The sequence below is a fragment of the Phalangium opilio genome, unplaced genomic scaffold, assembly GCF_054372755.1.
Source record: "Phalangium opilio isolate 3A_F unplaced genomic scaffold, DU_Popi_V2 ptg000037l_1, whole genome shotgun sequence".
Classification (NCBI taxonomy): Eukaryota; Metazoa; Arthropoda; class Arachnida; order Opiliones; family Phalangiidae; genus Phalangium; species Phalangium opilio.
In genome coordinates, this window is record NW_028324160.1 from 2,336,619 (window position 1) to 2,356,096 (window position 19,478).

The 19,478-nt window shown below is 47.1% G+C and overlaps 2 non-coding genes across 2 annotated transcripts; one reads left to right on the top strand and one right to left on the bottom strand.

Annotated features, from left to right (window-relative positions):
- Window positions 1–533: 533 nt before the first annotated feature.
- On the bottom strand, window positions 534–606 carry TRNAN-AUU (transfer RNA asparagine (anticodon AUU)). The gene has a single exon. It is a non-coding gene; the product is annotated as a tRNA-Asn (tRNA).
- A 16,105-nt stretch (window positions 607–16,711) lies between these two features.
- Window positions 16,712–16,784, top strand: TRNAY-GUA (transfer RNA tyrosine (anticodon GUA)). The gene has a single exon. It is a non-coding gene; the product is annotated as a tRNA-Tyr (tRNA).
- The last annotated feature ends 2,694 nt before the right edge of the window (window positions 16,785–19,478 follow it).

A 19,478-nucleotide genomic window follows, 5' to 3' on the forward strand; every position in this document is an offset into this window, starting at 1 on the left:
ACCATTGTGGCACGGAAGCCCAAATATTAAATGCTCGTCAGGTATTGTGTAAAAACCTTGACTTTTTACGTCACGTCTGAGACCTCACAACACCGCTCCCGGATGGGCTCGAACCACCAACCTATTGGTTAACAGCCGAACGCGCTAACCATTGCGCCACGGAAGCCCAAAAATTAAATGGTCGTCAGGTATTGTGGAAAAACTTTGGCTTTCTACGTTACATTTGAGATCACACAACACCGCTCCCGGGTGGGCTCAAACCACCAACCTATTGGTTAACAGCTGAACGCGCTAACCATTGAGCCACGGAAGCTCAGAAATTAAACGGTTGTCAGGTATTGTGGAAAAACTTTGGCTTTTTACGTTACATTTGAGACCCCACAACACCTCTCCCGGGTGGGCTCGAACTTCAACCTTTCGATTAACAGCTGAACGCGCTAACCATTGCGCCACGGAAGCCCAAAAATTAGATGCTCGTCAGATATTGTGTAAAAACCTTGACTTTTTACGTCACATCTTAGACCTCACAACACCGCTCCCGGATGGGCTCGAACCACCAACCTATTGGTTAATAGCCGAACGCGCTAACCATTGCGCCACGGAAGCCCAAAAGTTAAATGCTCGTCAGGTATCGTGTAAAAACCTTGACTTTTTACGTCACATCTGAGACGTCACAACACCGCTCCTGGATGGGCTCGAACCACCAAACTTTCGGTTAACAGCCGAACGCGCTAACCATTGCGCCACGGACGCCCAAAAATTAAATGGTTGTCAGGTATTGTTAAAAAGTTACGACTTTTCACGCTACTTCTGAGACCCCACAAATCCTCTCTCGTTTGGGCTCGAACCACCAACCTTTCGGTTAACAGCTGAACGCGCTAACCATTGCGCCACTGAGGCCCAAAAATTAAATGGTCGTCAGGTATTGTGGAAAAACTTTGGCTATTTACGTTACATTTGAGATCCCAAAACACCGCTCCCGGGTGGGCTCGAACCACCAACCTATTGGATAACAGCCGAACGCGCTAACCATTGAGCCACGGAAGCTCAGAAAATAAGTGGTTATCACGTATTATGGAAAAAGTTTGACTTTTCACGCTACATCTGAGACCACACAATACCTCTTCCGGGCGGGCTCGAACCACGAACCTTTCGATTAACAGCTGAACGCGCTAACCATTGCGCCACGGAAGCCCAAAAGTTAAATGTTCGTCAGGTGTTGTGGAAAAACTCTGACATTTTACGTTACATCTGAGACGTCACAACACCGCTCCCGGGAGGGCTCGAACCACCAACCTTTCGGTTAACAGCTGAACGCGCTGACCATTGCGCCACTGAAGCCCAAAAATTAAATTTTCGTCAGGTATTGAGGTAAAACCTTGACTTTTTACTTCACATCTGAGACCTCACAACACCGCTCCCGGATGGGCTCGAACCACCAACCTTTCGGTTAACAGCCGAACGCGCTAACCATTCGCCACGGACGCCCAAAAATTAAATGGTCGTCAGGTATTGTGGAAAAACTTTGGCTATTTACGTTACATTTGAGATCCAAAAACACCGCTCCCGGGTGGGCACGAACCACCAACCTATTGGTTAACAGCCGAACGCGCTAACCATTGAGCCAAGGAAGATCAGAAATTAAATGGTTGTCACGTATTGTGGAAAAGTTTTGACTTTTAACGCAACATCTGAGACCCCACAACACCTCTTCCGGGTGGGCTCGAACCACCAACCTTTCGATTAAGAGCTGGACGCGCTAATTACTGCGCCACGGAAGCCCAAAAATTAAATGTTCGTCAGGTATTGTGGAAAAGTTACGACTTTTCTCGCTACATCTGAGACGACACAACACCGCTCCCGGGAGGGCTCGAACCACCAACCTTTCGGTTAACAGCTGAACGCGCTGACCATTGCGCCACTGAAGCCCAAAAATTAAATTTTCGTCAGGTATTGAGGTAAAACTTTGACTTTTTACTTCACATCCGAGACCTCACAACAGCGCTCCCGGATGGGCTCGAACCACCAACCTTTCGATTAACAGCCGAACGCGCTAACCATTGAGCCACGGAAGCTCAGAAAATAAATGGTTATCACGTATTGTGGAAAAAGTTTGACTTTTCACGCTACATCTGAGACCTCACAACACCTCTCCCGGGTGGGCTCGAACCACCAACCTTTCGATTAACAGCTGAACGCGCTAACCATTGCGCCACGGAAGCCCAAATATTAAATGCTCGTCAGGTATTGTGGAAAAACTCTGACATTTTACGTTACATCTGAGACGTCACAACACCGCTCCCGGGAGGGCACGAACCACCAACCTTTCGGTTAACAGCCGAACGCGCTAACCATTCGCCACGGACGCCCAAAAATTAAATGTTCGTCAGGTATTGTGGAAAAACTCTGACATTTTACGTTATATCTGAGACGACACAACACCGCTCCCGGGAGGGCTCGAACCACCAACCTTTCGATTAACAGCTGAACGCGCTAACCATTGCGCCACGGAAGCCCAAATATTAAATGCTCGTCAGGTATTGTGGAAAAACTCTGACATTTTACGTTACATCTGAGACGTCACAACACCGCTCCCGTGAGGGCTCGAACCACCAACCTTTCGGTTAACAGCCGAACCCGCTAACCATTCGCCACGGACGCCCAAAAATTAAATGTTCGTCAGGTATTGTGGAAAAACTCTGACATTTTACTTCACATCTGAGGCCTCACAACACCGCTCTAGGATGAACTCGAACCACCAACCTTTCGGTTAACAGCCGAACGCGCTAACCATTCGCCACGGACGCCCAAAAATTAAATGGTCGTCAGGTATTGTGGAAAAACTTTGGCTATTTATGTTACATTTGAGATCCAAAAACACCGCTCCCGGGTGGGCTCGAACCACCAACCAATTGGTTAACAGCCGAACGCGCTAACCATTGAGCCACAGAAGCTCAGAAATTAAATGGTTGTTAGGTTTTGTGGATAAGTTATGACTTTTTTTGTTACATCTGAGACCCTACAACACTTCTCCCAGGTGGGCTCGAACCACCATCCTTTCGGTTAACAGCCGAACGCGCTAACCATTGCGCCAAGGAAGCCCAAAAATTAAATGGTAGTCAGGTATTGTGGAAAAACTTTGGTTTTCTACGTTACATTTGAGATCCCACAACACCGCTCCCGGGTGGGCTCGAACCACCAACCTTTCGATTAACAGCTGGACGCGCTAATTATTGCGCCACGGAAGCCCAAAAATTAAATGTTCGTCAGGTATTGTGGAAAAACTCTGACATTTTACGTAACATCTGAGACGTCACAACACCGCTCCCGGATGGGCTCGAACCACCAACCTTTCGGTTAACAGCCGAACGCGCTAACCATTGCGCAACGGAGGCCAAATATTAAATGGTCGTCAGGTATTGAGGTAAAACTTTGACTTTTTACTTCACATCTGAGACCTCACAACACCGCTCCCGGATGGGCTCGAACCACCAACCTATTGGTTAACAGCCGAACGCGCTCACCATTGAGCCACGGAAGCTCAGAAATTAAATGGTTGTCACGTATTGTGGAAAAGTTTTGACTTTTTACGCTACATCTGAGACCCCACAACACCTCTCCCGGGTGGGCTCGAACCTTCAAAATTTCGATTAACAGCTGAACGCGCTAATCATTGCGCCACGGAAGCCCAAAAATTAAATGTTCGTCAGGTATGGTGGAAAAACTCTGACATTTTACGTTACACCTGAGACCTCACAACACCGCTCCCGGATGGGCTCGAACCACCAACCTATTGGTTAACAGCCGAACGCGCTAACCATTGCGCCACGGAAGCCCAAAAATTAAATGGTCGTCAGGTGTTGTGGAAAAAACCTTGACTTTTTACGTCACATCTGAGACCTCACAACACCGCTCCCGGATGGGCTCGAACCATCAACCTATTGGTTAACAGCCGAACGCGCTAACCATTGAGCCACGGAAGCTCAGAAATTAAATGGTTGTCACGTATCGTGGATAAGTTATGACTTTTTACGTTACATCTGAGACCCTACAACACCTCTTCCGGTTGGGCTCGAACCACCAACCTTTCGGTTAACAGCCGAACGCGCTAACCATTGCGCCAAGGAAGCCCAAAAATTTAATGGTCGTCAGGTATTGTGGCAAATCTTTGGCTTTCTACGTTACATTTGAGATCCCACACCACCGCTCCCGGGTGGGCTCGAACCACCAACCTATTGGTTAACAGCCGAACGCGCTAACCATTGAGCCACGGAAGCTCAGAAATTAAATGGTTGTCACGTATTGTGGATAAGTTTTGACTTTTTACGCTACATGTGAGACCCCACAACACCTCTTCCGGGTGCGCTTGAACCACCAGCCTTTCGATTAACAGTTGAACGCGCTAATAATTGCGCCACGGAAGCCCAAAAATTAAATGTTCGTCAGGTATTGTGGAAAAACTCTGACATTTTACGTTACATCTGAGACGTCACAACACCGCTCCCGGATGGGCTCGAACCACCAACCTTTCGGTTAACAGCTGAACGCGCTGACCATTGCGCCACGGAAGCCCAAAAATTAAATGGTCGTCAGGTATTGTGGAAAAATTTTGGCTTTCAACGTTACATTTGAGATCCCAAAACACCGCTCCCGGGTGGGCTCGAACCACCAACCTATTTGTTAACAGCCGAATTCGCTAACCATTGAGCCACGGAAGCTCAGAATTTAAATGGTCGTCAGGTGTTGTGGAAAAAACCTTGACTTTTTACGTCACATCTGAGACGTCACAACACCGCTCCCGGATGGGCTCGAACCAAACACCTATTGGTTAACAGCCGAACGCGCTAACCTTTGAGCCACGGAAGCTCAGAAATTAAATGGTTGTCAGGTATTGTAGATAAGTTAAGACTTTTTACGTTACATCTGAGACCCTACAACACCTCTCCCGGGTGGGCTCGAACCTTCAACCTTTCGATTAACAGCTGAACGCGCTAATCATTGCGCCACGGAAGCCCAAAAATTAAATGTTCGTCAGGTATTGTGGAAAAACTCTGACATTTTACGTTACATCTGAGACCTCACAACACCGCTACCGGATGGGCTCGAACCACCAACCTATTGGTTAACAGCCGAACGCGCTAACCATTGCGCCACGGAAGCCCAAAATTTAAATGGTCGTCAGGTGTTGTGGAAAAAACCTTGACTTTTTACGTCACATCTGAGACGTCACAACACCGCTCCCGGATGGGCTCGAACCACACACCTATTGGTTAACAGCCGAACGCGCTAACCTTTGAGCCACGGAAGCTCAGAAATTAAATGGTTGTCAGGTATTGTAGATAAGTTAAGACTTTTTACGTTACATCTGAGACCCTACAACACCTCTCCCGGGTGGGCTCGAACCTTCAACCTTTCGATTAACAGCTGAACGCGCTAATCATTGCGCCACGGAAGCCCAAAAATTAAATGTTCGTCAGGTATTGTGGAAAAACTCTGACATTTTACGTTACATCTGAGACCTCACAACACCGCTACCGGATGGGCTCGAACCACCAACCTATTGGTTAACAGCCGAACGCGCTGACCATTGCGCCACGGAAGCCCAAAAATTAAATGGTCGTCAGGTATTGTGGAAAAATTTTGGCTTTCAACGTTACATTTGAGATCCCAAAACACCGCTCCCGGGTGGGCTCGAACCACCAACCTATTTGTTAACAGCCGAATTCGCTAACCATTGAGCCACGGAAGCTCAGAATTTAAATGGTCGTCAGGTGTTGTGGAAAAAACCTTGACTTTTTACGTCACATCTGAGACGTCACAACACCGCTCCCGGATGGGCTCGAACCAAACACCTATTGGTTAACAGCCGAACGCGCTAACCTTTGAGCCACGGAAGCTCAGAAATTAAATGGTTGTCAGGTATTGTAGATAAGTTAAGACTTTTTACGTTACATCTGAGACCCTACAACACCTCTCCCGGGTGGGCTCGAACCTTCAACCTTTCGATTAACAGCTGAACGCGCTAATCATTGCGCCACGGAAGCCCAAAAATTAAATGTTCGTCAGGTATTGTGGAAAAACTCTGACATTTTACGTTACATCTGAGACCTCACAACACCGCTACCGGATGGGCTCGAACCACCAACCTATTGGTTAACAGCCGAACGCGCTAACCATTGCGCCACGGAAGCCCAAAATTTAAATGGTCGTCAGGTGTTGTGGAAAAAACCTTGACTTTTTACGTCACATCTGAGACGTCACAACACCGCTCCCGGATGGGCTCGAACCACACACCTATTGGTTAACAGCCGAACGCGCTAACCTTTGAGCCACGGAAGCTCAGAAATTAAATGGTTGTCAGGTATTGTAGATAAGTTAAGACTTTTTACGTTACATCTGAGACCCTACAACACCTCTCCCGGGTGGGCTCGAACCTTCAACCTTTCGATTAACAGCTGAACGCGCTAATCATTGCGCCACGGAAGCCCAAAAATTAAATGTTCGTCAGGTATTGTGGAAAAACTCTGACATTTTACGTTACATCTGAGACCTCACAACACCGCTACCGGATGGGCTCGAACCACCAACCTATTGGTTAACAGCCGAACGCGCTAACCATTGCGCCACGGAAGCCCAAATTTTAAATGGTCGTCAGGTGTTGTGGAAAAAACCTTGACTTTTTACGTCACATCTGAGACGTCACAACACCGCTCCCGGATGGGCTCGAACCACACACCTATTGGTTAACAGCCGAACGCGCTAACCTTTGAGCCACGGAAGCTCAGAAATTAAATGGTTGTCAGGTATTGTAGATAAGTTATGACTTTTTACGTTACATCTGAGACCCTACAACACCTCTTCCGGTTGGGCTCGAACCTTCAACCTTTCGATTAACAGCTGAACGCGCTAATCATTGCGCCACGGAAGCCCAAAAATTAAATGGTCGTCAGGTATTGTGGAAAAACTTTGGCTTTCTACGTTACGTTTGAGATCCCACAACACCGCGCCCGGGAGGGCTCGAACCACCAACCTATTGGTTAACAGCCGAACGCCCTAACCATTGCGCCACGGAAGCCCAAAAATTAAATGATCGTCAGGTATTGTGGAAAAACTTTGGCTTTCTACGTTACATTTGAGATCCCACAACGCCGCTCCCGGGTGGGCTCGAACCACTAACCTATTGGTTAACAGCCGAACACGCTAACCATTGAGCCACGGAGGCTCAGAAATTAAATGGTTGTCACGTATTGTAGATAAGTTATGACTTTTTACGTTACATCTGAGACCCTACAACACCTCTTACCGGTTGGGCTCGAACCACCAACCTTTCGGTTAACAGCCGAACGCACTAACAATTGCGCCACGGAAGCCCAAAAATTAAATGCTCGTCAGGTATTGTGTAAAAACCTTGACTTTTTACGTCACATCTGAGACCTCACAACACCGCTCCCGGATGGGCTCGAACCACCAACCTATTGGTTAACAGCCGAAAGCGCTAACCATTGAGCCACGGAAGCTCAGAAATTAAATGGTTGTCAGGTATTGTGGATAAGTTATGACTTATTACGTTACATCTGAGACCCTACAACACCTCTCCCGGTTGGGCTCGAACCACCAACCTTTCGGTTAACAGCCGAACGCGCTAACCGTTGCGCCAAGGAAGCCCAAGAATTAAATGTTCGTCAGGTATTGTGGAAAAAACCTTGACTTTTTACGTCACTTCTGAGACCTCACAACACCGCTCCCGGATGGGCTCGAACCACCAACCTATTGGTTAACAGCCGAACGCGCTAACCATTGAGCCACGGAAGCTCAGAAATTAAATGGTCGTCACGTATTGTGGAAAAACTTTGGCTTTCTACGTTACATTTGAGATCCCACAACACCGCTCCCGGGTGGGCTCGAAAAACCAACCTATTGGTTAACAGCCGAACGCGTTAACCATTGCGCCACGGAAGCCCAAAAATTAAATGGTCGTCAGGTATTGTGGAAAAACTTTGGCTTTCTACGTTACGTTTGAGATCCCACAACACCGCGCCCGGGAGGGCTCGAACCACCAACCTATTGGTTAACAGCCGAACGCCCTAACCATTGCGCCACGGAAGCCCAAAAATTAAATGATCGTCAGGTATTGTGGAAAAACTTTGGCTTTCTACGTTACATTTGAGATCCCACAACGCCGCTCCCGGGTGGGCTCGAACCACTAACCTATTGGTTAACAGCCGAACGCGCTAACCATTGAGCCACGGAGGCTCAGAAATTAAAAGGTTGTCACGTATTGTGGAAACGTTTTGACTTTTTACGCTACATCTGAGACCCCACAACACCTCTCCCGGGTGGGCTCGAACCACCAACCTTTCGATTAACAGCTGATCGCGCTAACCATTGCGCCACGGAAGCCCAAAAATTCAAATGTGACGTCTCAGATGTAACGTAAAATGTCAGAGTTTTTCCACAATACCTGACGAACATTTAATTTTTGGGCTTCCGTGGCGCAATTATTAGCGCGTTCAACTGTTAATCGAAAGGCTGGCGGTTCAAGCCCACCCGGAAGAGGTGTTGTGGGGTCTCAGATGTAGTGTAAAAAGTCAAAACCTATCCACAATACGTGACAACCATTTAATTTCTGAGCTTCCGTGGCTCAATGGTTAGCGCGTTCGGCTGTTAACCAATAGGTTGGTGGTTCGAGCCCACCCGGGACCGGTGGTGTGGGATCTCAAATGTAACGTAGAATGCCAAAGTTTTGCCACAATACCTGACGACCATTAAATTTTTGGGCTTCCTTGGCTCAAAGGTTAGCGCGTTCGGCTGTTAACGAATAGGTGTGTGGTTCGAGCCCATCCGGGAGCGGTGTTGTGACGTCTCAGATGTGACGTAAAAAGTCAAGGTTTTTTCCACAGCACCTGACGACCATTTAATTTTTGGGCTTCCGTGGCGCATTGATTAGCGCGTTCAGCTGTTAATCGAAAGGTTGAAGGTTCGAGCCCACCCGAGAGAGGTGTTGTGGGGTCTCAGATGTAGCGTAAAAAGTCAAAACTTTTCCGCAATACGTGACAACCATTTAAATTCTGACCTTCCGTGGCTCAATGGTTAGCGCGTTCGCCTGTTAACCAATAGGTTGGTGGTTCGAGCCCATCCGGGAGCGGTGTTGTGACGTTTCAGATGTGACGTACAAAGTCAAGGTTTTTCCACAATACCGGACGACCATTTAATTTTTGGGCTTCCGTGGCGCAATCGTTAGCGCGTTCGGCTGTTAACAGAAAGGCTGGTGGTTCGAGCACACCCGGGAGCGGTGCTATGAGGTCTCAGATGTTACGTAAAAAGTCAAAGTTTTTCCACAATACCGGACGACCATTTAATTTTTGGGCTTCTGTTGCGCAATGGTTAGCGCGTTCAGCTGCTGTTCAAAAGACTGGTGGTTTGAGCCCTCCCGGGAGCGGTGTTGTGACGTCTCAGATGTAACATAAAATGTCAGAGTTTTTCCACAATACCTGACGAACATTGAATTTTTGGGCTTCCGTGGCGCAATGGTTAGCGCGTTCAGCTGTTAATCGAAAGGTTGGTGGTTCGAGCCCACCCGGGAGAGGTGTTGTGGGGTCTCAGATGTAGCGTAAAAAGTCAAAACGTTTCCACAATACGTGACAACCATTTAATTTCTGAGCCTCCGTGGCTCAATGGTTAGCGCGTTCGGCTGTTAACCAATAGGTTAGTGGTTCGAGCCCACCCGGGAGCGGCGTTGTGGGATCTCAAATGTAACGTAGAAAGCCAAAGTTTTTCCACAATACCTGACGATCATTTAATTTTTGGGCTTCCGTGGCGCAATGGTTAGGGCGTTCGGCTGTTAACCAATAGGTTGGTGGTTCGAGCCCTCCCGGGCGCGGTCTTGTGGGATCTCAAACGTAACGTAGAAAGCCAAAGTTTTTCCACAATACCTGACGACCATTTAATTTTTGGGCTTCCGTGGCGCAATGGTTAACGCGTTCGGCTGTTAACCAATAGGTTGGTTTTTCGAGCCCACCCGGAAGAGGTGTTGTAGGGTCTCAGATGTAACGTAAAAAGTCATAACTTATCTACAATACCTGACAACCATTTAATTTCTGAGCTTCCGTGGCTCAAAGGTTAGCGCGTTCGGCTGTTAACCAATAGGTGTGTGGTTCGAGCCCATCCGGGAGCGGTGTTGAGACGTCTCAGATGTGACGTAAAAAGTCAAGGTTTTTTCCACAACACCTGACGACCATTTGAATTTTGGGCTTCCGTGGCGCAATGGTTAGCGCGTTCGGCTGTTAACCAATAGGTTGGTGGTTCGAGCCCATCCGGTAGCGGTGTTGTGAGGTCTCAGATGTAACGTAAAATGTCAGAGTTTTTCCACAATACCTGACGAACATTTAATTTTTGGGCTTCCGTGGCGCAATGGTCAGCGCGTTCAGCTGTTAACCGAAAGGTTGGTGGTTCAAGCCCATCCGGGAGCGGTGTTGTGACGTCTCAGATGTAACGTAAAATGTCAGAGTTTTTCCACAATACCTGACGAACATTTAATTTTTGGGCTTCCGTGGCGCAATGGTTAACGCGTTCGGCTGTTAACCAATAGGTTGGTTTTTCGAGCCCACCCGGGAACGGTGTTGTGGGATCTCAAATGTAACGTAGAAAGCCAAAGTTTTTCCACAATACGTGACGACCATTTAATTTCTGAGCTTCCGTGGCTCAATGGTTAGCGCGTTCGGCTGTTAACCAATAGGTTGGTGGTTCGAGCCCATCCGGGAGCGGTGTTGTGAGGTCTCAGAAGTGACGTAAAAAGTCAAGGTTTTTTCCACAATACCTGACGAACATTTAATTCTTGGGCTTCCTTGGCGCAACGGTTAGCGCGTTCGGCTGTTAACCGAAAGGTTGGTGGTTCGAGCCCAACCGGGAGAGGTGTTGTAGGGTCTCAGATGTAACGTAATAAGTCATAACTTATCCACAATACCTGACGAGCATTTAATCTTTGGGCTTCCGTGGCGCAATGGTTAGCGCGTTCAGCTTTTAACCAATAGGGTGGTGGTTCGAGCCCACCCGGGAGCGGTGTTGTGGGATCTCATATGTAACGTAGAAAGCCAAAGTTTTGCCACAATACCTGACGACCATTAAATTTTTGGGCCTTCTTGGCGCAATTGTTAGTGCGTTCGGCTGTTAACCGAAAGGTTGGTGGTTCGAGCCCAACCGGAAGAGGTGTTGTAGGGTCTCAGATGTAACGTAAAAAGTCATAACTTATCTACAATACGTGACAACCATTTAATTTCTGAGCCTCCGTGGCTCAATGGTTAGCGCGTTCGGCTGTTAACCAATAGGTTAGTGGTTCAAGCCCACCCGGGAGCGGCGTTGTGGGATCTCAAATGTAACGTAGAAAGCCAAAGTTTTTCCACAATACCTGACGATCATTTAATTTTTGGGCTTCCGTGGCGCAATGGTTAGGGCGTTCGGCTGTTAACCAATAGGTTGGTGGTTCGAGCCCTCCCGGGCGCGGTGTTGTGGGATCTCAAACGTAACGTAGAAAGCCAAAGTTTTTCCACAATACCTGACGACCATTTAATTTTTGGGCTTCCGTGGCGCAATGATTAGCGCGTTCAGCTGTTAATCGAAAGGTTGAAGGTTCGAGCCCAACCGGAAGAGGTGTTGTAGGGTCTCAGATGTAACGTAAAAAGTCATAACTTATCTACAATACCTGACAACCATTTAATTTCTGAGCTTCCGTGGCTCAAAGGTTAGCGCGTTCGGCTGTTAACCAATAGGTGTGTGGTTCGAGCCCATCCGGGAGCGGTGTTGTGACGTCTCAGATGTGACGTAAAAAGTCAAGGTTTTTTCCACAACACCTGACGACCATTTGAATTTTGGGCTTCCGTGGCGCAATGGTTAGCGCGTTCGGCTGTTAACCAATAGGTTGGTGGTTCGAGCCCATCCGGGAGCGGTGTTGTGACGTCTCAGATGTAACGTAAAATGTCAGAGTTTTTCCACAATACCTGACGAACATTTAATTTTTGGGCTTCCGTGGCGCAATTATTAGCGCGTCCAGCTGTTAATCGAAAGGTTGGTGGTTCGAGCCCACCCGGGAGCGGTGTTGTGGGATCTCAAATGTAACGTAGAAAACCAAAGTTTTTCCACAATACCTGACTACCATTTAATTTTTGGGCTTCCTTGGCGCAATGGTTAGCGCGTTCGGCTGTTAATCGAAAGGCTGGTGGTTCAAGCGCACCCGGAAGAGGTGTTGTGGGGTCTCAGATGTAGCGTAAAAAGTCAAAACTTATCCACAATACGTGACAACCATTTAATTTCTGAGCTTCCGTGGCTCAATGGTTAGCGCGTTCGGCTGTTAACCAATAGGTTGGTGGTTCGAGCCCACCCGGGAGCGGTGGTGTGGGATCTCAAATGTAACGTAGAAAGCCAAAGTTTTGCCACAATACCTGACGACCATTAAATTTTTGGGCTTCCTTGGCGCAATGGTTAGCGCGTTCGGCTGTTAACCGAAAGGTTGGTGGTTCGAGCCCAACCGGAAGAGGTGTTGTAGGGTCTCAGATGTAACGTAAAAAGTCATAACTTATCCACGATACCTGACAACCATTTGATTTCTGAGCTTCCTTGGCTCAAAGGTTAGCGCGTTCGGCTGATAACAAATAGGTTGATGGTTCGAGCCCATCCGGGAGCGGTGTTGTGAGGTCTCAGATGTGACGTAAAATGTCAAGGTTTTTTCCACAACACCTGACGACCATTTAATTTTTGGGCTTCCGTGGCGCAATGGTTAGCGCGTTCGGCTGTTAACCAATAGGTTGGTGGTTCGAGCCCATGCGGGAGCGGTGTTGTGAGGTCTCAGGTGTAACGTAAAATGTCAGAGTTTTTCCACCATACCTGACGAACATTTAATTTTTGGGCTTCCGTGGCGCAATGATTAGCGCGTTCAGCTGTTAATCGAAATTTTGAAGGTTCGAGCCCACCCGGGAGAGGTGTTGTGGGGTCTCAGATGTAGCGTAAAAAGTCAAAACTTTTCCACAATACGTGACAACCATTTAATTTCTGAGCTTCCGTGGCTCAATGGTGAGCGCGTTCGGCTGTTAACCAATAGGTTGGTGGTTCGAGCCCATCCGGGAGCGGTGTTGTGAGGTCTCAGATGTGAAGTAAAAAGTCAAAGTTTTACCTCAATACCTGACGACCATTTATTATTTGGCCTCCGTTGCGCAATGGTTAGCGCGTTCGGCTGTTAACCGAAAGGTTGGTGGTTCGAGCCCACCCGGGAGCGGTGTTGTGGGATCTCTAATGTAACGTAAAAAGCCAAAGTTTTTCCACAATACCTGACGACCATTTTTTTTGGGCGTCCGTGGCGCAATGGTTAGCGCGTTCGGCTGTTAACCGAAAGGTTGGTGGTTCGAGCCCATCCGGGAGCGGTGTTGTGACGTCTCAGATGTTACGTAAAATGTCAGAGTTTTTCCACAATACCTGACGAACTTTTAATTTTTGGGCTTCCGTGGCGCAATAATTAGCGCGTCCAGCTGTTAATCGAAAGGTTGGTGGTTCGAGCCCACCCGGGAGCGGTGTTGTGGGATCTCAAATGTAACGTAGAAAACCAAAGTTTTTCCACAATACCTGACTACCATTTAATTTTTGGGCTTCCTTGGCGCAATGGTTAGCGCGTTCGGCTGTTAACCGAAAGGATGGTGGTTCGAGCCCACCTGGGAGAAGTGTTGTAGGGTCTCAGATGTAACGTAAAAAGTCATAACTTATCCACAAAACCTAACAACCATTTAATTTCTGAGCTTCTGTGGCTCAATGGTTAGCGCGTTCGGCTGTTAACCAATTGGTTGGTGGTTCGAGCCCACCCGGGAGCGGTGTTTTTGGATCTCAAATGTAACATAAATAGCCAAAGTTTTTCCACAATACCTGACGACCATTTAATTTTTGGGCGTCCGTGGCGAATGGTTAGCGCGTTCGGCTGTTAACCGAAAGGTTGGTGGTTCGAGCCCATCCGGGAGCGGTGTTGTGAGGCCTCAGATGTGAAGTAAAATGTCAGAGTTTTTCCACAATACCTGACGAACATTTAATTTTTGGGCGTCCGTGGCGAATGGTTAGCGGGTTCGGCTGTTAACCGAAAGGTTGGTGGTTCGAGCCCACCCGGGAGCGGTGTTGTGGGATCTCAAATGTAACGTAGAAAACCAAAGTTTTTCCACAATACCTGACTACCATTTAATTTTTGGGCTTCCTTGGCGCAATGGTTAGCGCGTTCGGCTGTTAATCGAAAGGCTGGTGGTTCAAGCGCACCCGGAAGAGGTGTTGTGGGGTCTCAGATGTAGCGTAAAAAGTCAAAACTTATCCACAATACGTGACAACCATTTAATTTCTGAGCTTCCGTGGCTCAATGGTTAGCGCGTTCGGCTGTTAACCAATAGGTTGGTGGTTCGAGCCCACCCGGGAGCGGTGGTGTGGGATCTCAAATGTAACGTAGAAAGCCAAAGTTTTGCCACAATACCTGACGACCATTAAATTTTTGGGCTTCCTTGGCGCAATGGTTAGCGCGTTCGGCTGTTAACCGAAAGGTTGGTGGTTCGAGCCCAACCGGAAGAGGTGTTGTAGGGTCTCAGATGTAACGTAAAAAGTCATAACTTATCCACGATACCTGACAACCATTTGATTTCTGAGCTTCCGTGGCTCAAAGGTTAGCGCGTTCGGCTGATAACAAATAGGTTGATGGTTCGAGCCCATCCGGGAGCGGTGTTGTGAGGTCTCAGATGTGACGTAAAATGTCAAGGTTTTTTCCACAACACCTGACGAGCATTGAATTTTTGGGCTTCCGTGGCGCAATGGTTAGCGCGTTCGGCTGTTAACCAATAGGTTGGTGGTTCGAGCCCATGCGGGAGCGGTGTTGTGAGGTCTCAGGTGTAACGTAAAATGTCAGAGTTTTTCCACCATACCTGACGAACATTTAATTTTTGGGCTTCCGTGGCGCAATGATTAGCGCGTTCAGCTGTTAATCGAAAATTTGAAGGTTCGAGCCCACCCGGGAGAGGTGTTGTGGGGTCTCAGATGTAGCGTAAAAAGTCAAAACTTTTCCACAATACGTGACAACCATTTAATTTCTGAGCTTCCGTGGCTCAATGGTGAGCGCGTTCGGCTGTTAACCAATAGGTTGGTGGTTCGAGCCCATCCGGGAGCGGTGTTGTGAGGTCTCAGATGTGAAGTAAAAAGTCAAAGTTTTACCTCAATACCTGACGACCATTTATTATTTGGCCTCCGTTGCGCAATGGTTAGCGCGTTCGGCTGTTAACCGAAAGGTTGGTGGTTCGAGCCCACCCGGGAGCGGTGTTGTGGGATCTCTAATGTAACGTAAAAAGCCAAAGTTTTTCCACAATACCTGACGACCATTTTTTTTTGGGCGTCCGTGGCGCAATGGTTAGCGCGTTCGGCTGTTAACCGAAAGGTTGGTGGTTCAAGCCCATCCGGGAGCGGTGTTGTGACGTCTCAGATGTTACGTAAAATGTCAGAGTTTTTCCACAATACCTGACGAACTTTTAATTTTTGGGCTTCCGTGGCGCAATAATTAGCGCGTCCAGCTGATAATCGAAAGGTTGGTGGTTCGAGCCCACCCGGGAGCGGTGTTGTGGGATCTCAAATGTAACGTAGAAAACCAAAGTTTTTCCACAATACCTGACTACCATTTAATTTTTGGGCTTCCTTGGCGCAATGGTTAGCGCGTTCGGCTGTTAACCGAAAGGATGGTGGTTCGAGCCCACCTGGGAGAAGTGTTGTAGGGTCTCAGATGTAACGTAAAAAGTCATAACTTATCCACAAAACCTAACAACCATTTAATTTCTGAGCTTCTGTGGCTCAATGGTTAGCGCGTTCGGCTGTTAACCAATTGGTTGGTGGTTCGAGCCCACCCGGGAGCGGTGTTTTTGGATCTCAAATGTAACATAAATAGCCAAAGTTTTTCCACAATACCTGACGACCATTTAATTTTTGGGCGTCCGTGGCGAATGGTTAGCGCGTTCGGCTGTTAACCGAAAGGTTGGTGGTTCGAGCCCATCCGGGAGCGGTGTTGTGAGGCCTCAGATGTGAAGTAAAATGTCAGAGTTTTTCCACAATACCTGACGAACATTTAATTTTTGGGCGTCCGTGGCGAATGGTTAGCGGGTTCGGCTGTTAACCGAAAGGTTGGTGGTTCGAGCCCTCCCGGGAGCGGTGTTGTGACGTCTCAGATGTAACGTAAAATGTCAGAGTTTTTCCACAATACCTGACGAGCATTTAATATTTGGGCTTCCGTGGCGCAATGGTTAGCGCCTTCAGCTGTTAATCGAAAGGTTGGTGGTTCGAGCCCTCCCGGGAGCGGTGTTGTGTCGTCTCAGATATAACGTAAAATGTCAGAGTTTTTCCACAATACCTGACGAACATTTAATTTTTGGGCGTCCGTGGCGAATGGTTAGCGCGTTCGGCTTTTAACCGAAAGGTTGGTGGTTCGTGCCCTCCCGGGAGCGGTGTTGTGACGTCTCAGATGTAACGTAAAATGTCAGAGTTTTTCCACAATACCTGACGAGCATTTAATATTTGGGCTTCCGTGGCGCAATGGTTAGCGCGTTCAGCTGTTAATCGAAAGGTTGGTGGTTCGAGCCCACCCGGGAGAGGTGTTGTGAGGTCTCAGATGTAGCGTGAAAAGTCAAACTTTTTCCATAATACGTGATAACCATTTATTTTCTGAGCTTCCGTGGCTCAATGGTTAGCGCGTTCGGCTGTAAATCGAAAGGTTGGTGGTTCGAGCCCATCCGGGAGCGCTGTTGTGAGGTCTCGGATGTGAAGTAAAAAGTCAAAGTTTTACCTCAATACCTGACGAAAATTTAATTTTTGGGCTTCAGTGGCGCAATGGTCAGCGCGTTCAGCTGTTAACCGAAAGGTTGGTGGTTCGAGTCCTCCCGGGAGCGGTGTTGTGTCGTCTCAGATGTAGCGAGAAAAGTCGTAACTTTTCCACAATACCTGACGAACATTTAATTTTTGGGCTTCCGTGGCGCAGTAATTAGCGCGTCCAGCTCTTAATCGAAAGGTTGGTGGTTCGAGCCCACCCGGAAGAGGTGTTGTGGGGTCTCAGATCTTGCGTTAAAAGTCAAAACTTTTCCACAATACGTGACAACCATTTAATTTCTGATCTTCCTTGGCTCAATGGTTAGCGCGTTCGGCTGTTAACCAATAGGTTGGTGGTTCGTGCCCACCCGGGAGCGGTGTTTTTGGATCTCAAATGTAACGTAAATAGCCAAAGTTTTTCCACAATACCTGACGACCATTTAATTTTTGGGCGTCCGTGGCGAATGGTTAGCGCGTTCGGCTGTTAACCGAAAGGTTGGTGGTTCGAGCCCATCCGGGAGCGGTGTTGTGAGGTCTCAGATGTGAAGTAAAAAGTCAAGGTTTTACCTCAATACCTGACGAAAATTTAATTTTTGGGCTTCAGTGGCGCAATGGTCAGCGCGTTCAGCTGTTAACCGAAAGGTTGGTGGTTCGAGCCCTCCCGGGAGCGGTGTTGTGACGTCTCAGATGTAACGTAAAATGTCAGAGTTTTTCCACAACACCTGACGAACATTTAACTTTTGGGCTTCCGTGGCGCAATGGTTAGCGCGTTCAGCTGTTAATCGAAAGGTTCGTGGTTCGAGCCCGCCCGGAAGAGGTATTGTGTGGTCTCAGATGTAGCGTAAAAAGTCAAAATTCTGGAGGCTCGTAACTCTGGTTCTACCAGAGATACGGGGATGTAAATAATGTGACCTTGACACAAATGTTCGGATAATTATAAAAAAAAACTTCGCGGTTTTGAACCTGTGGCTTTCCGGGAGTGAGGCGGATGCGATAACCGCTACACTAAAGATATGTTATTATTATTAATCGAATGAACAGGGTCAAGTAATTAAGCAATACGTGAACAAAAAAACCCCTCCATAGAAAATGCATTAGACTATACTTTGCAGGCTCGTAACTCTGTTTCTACTGGAGATACGGGGATGTCCTTTGAGTATGTTATAGTCCAATTTGTCCCCCATCTAACCATAATAAAAATATTGAGCTACGACCAACAGGGGCCGAGTAATTAAGCTAAACGTAAACAAACAACCCGTCCATAGGAAATGCAGTAGACTATATTTTGCAGGCCCATAACTCTGTGTCTACTAGAGATACGGGGATGTCCTTAGGATATGTTATAGTCCAAATTGTCCCCCATCTAACCATACTAAAAACATTGAGCTACGACAAACAGGGGCCGAGTAATTAAGCTAAACGTAAACAAACAACCCGTCCATAGGAAATGCATTAGACTATACTTTGCAGGCCCATAACTCTGTGTCTACTAGATACGGGGATGTCCTTAGGATATGATATAGTCGAAATTGTCCCCCATCTAACCATACTAAAAACATTGAGCTACGACAAACAGGGGCCGAGTAATTAAGCTAAACGTAAACAAACATGCCGTCCATAGGAAATGCATTAGACTATACTTTGCAGGCCCATAACTCTGTGTCAACTAGAGATACGGGGATGTCCCTAGGATATGTTATAGTCCAAATTGTCCCCCATCTAACCATAGTAAAGACGTTGGGCTACGACAAACAGGGGCCGAGTAATTAAGTTAAACGTAAAAAAACAACCCCTCCATAGGAAATGCATTAGACTATACTTTGCAGGCTCGTAACTCTGTTTCTACTGGAGATACGGGGATGTCCTTTGAGTATGTTTTAGTCCAATTTGTCTGTCATCTAACCATACTAAAAACATTGAGCTACGACAAACAGGGGCCGAGATATTAAGCAAAATGTTCGTCAACTTTGGTATCGTCTCACTTATTTTTATTATGTTACTTATGATTTTTGCACTAAACTTTGGAGGCTCATAACTCTTGTTCTACAAGAGATACTGGGATCTCCTTTGGATATGTTATAGTACTCTTTGCTCCCCATACAAGGATGCTTTAAACTTGAGGCTACCTCAATATCGTGGTCAACTTATTTTTTGTCTCACTTATTGTTAGAAGGTTACTTTTGATTTTTGAAAATAAACTTTGCAGGCTCGTAACTCTGTTTCTACTGGAGATACGGGGATGTCCTTTGAGTATGTTATAGACCAATTTGTCCCCCATCTAGCCATACTAAGAATTAGGGCTACGACAAACAGTAGTCGAGTAATTAAGCTAATCGTAAACAAACAAACCCCTTCATAGGAAATACATTAGACTAAATTTTGGAGGCTCGTAACTCTGGTTCTACTAGAGATACGGGGATGTAAATAATGTGACCTTGACACAAATGTTCGGATAATTATAAAGAAATTTGCATGTTCCAATAAAAAAAAACTTCGCGGTTTCGAACCTGTGGCCTTCTTGGAGTGAGGCGAATGCGATAACCGCTAGACCAAAGATATGTTATTATTTTTAATCGAAAGAACAGGGTTGTTGTGTAGTTGAATGTAAGTAACTGCGAGTGAGATTTAAG